Raw genomic sequence first — 275 nt, 5'->3', positions numbered from 1 at the left:
GGGAGGTCACAGCCCTCCTGCCGGGACCTGCTGTCGCCTGCTGAGGGTGCGGGGGCAACCTCAGAGCCACCGCGGAGGAGTTCCAGCTCCAGATGCGCTGCGGCGCGGTTCAGTTCGAGACCTTGGGAATAACCGTGGGTTTGTGTCACCTGGGGGAGATGCAGAGCTGTCTGTGAAGGAGAGACGTGACCAGCGGTTCGCACAGAGGAACGACGGGTGCAAAGCGTCTGCGTGCTGCCGGCTGGTTAGAATGGTTTTTAAGACTGGCTTTTGAA

Source organism: Buceros rhinoceros, unplaced genomic scaffold (genome assembly GCF_000710305.1).
Source record: "Buceros rhinoceros silvestris isolate BGI_N320 unplaced genomic scaffold, ASM71030v1 scaffold12925, whole genome shotgun sequence".
NCBI classification, from domain to species: domain Eukaryota; kingdom Metazoa; phylum Chordata; class Aves; order Bucerotiformes; family Bucerotidae; genus Buceros; species Buceros rhinoceros.
The sequence above is the reverse complement of the archived record's forward strand: the minus strand, read 5'-3'. Positions refer to the sequence as shown.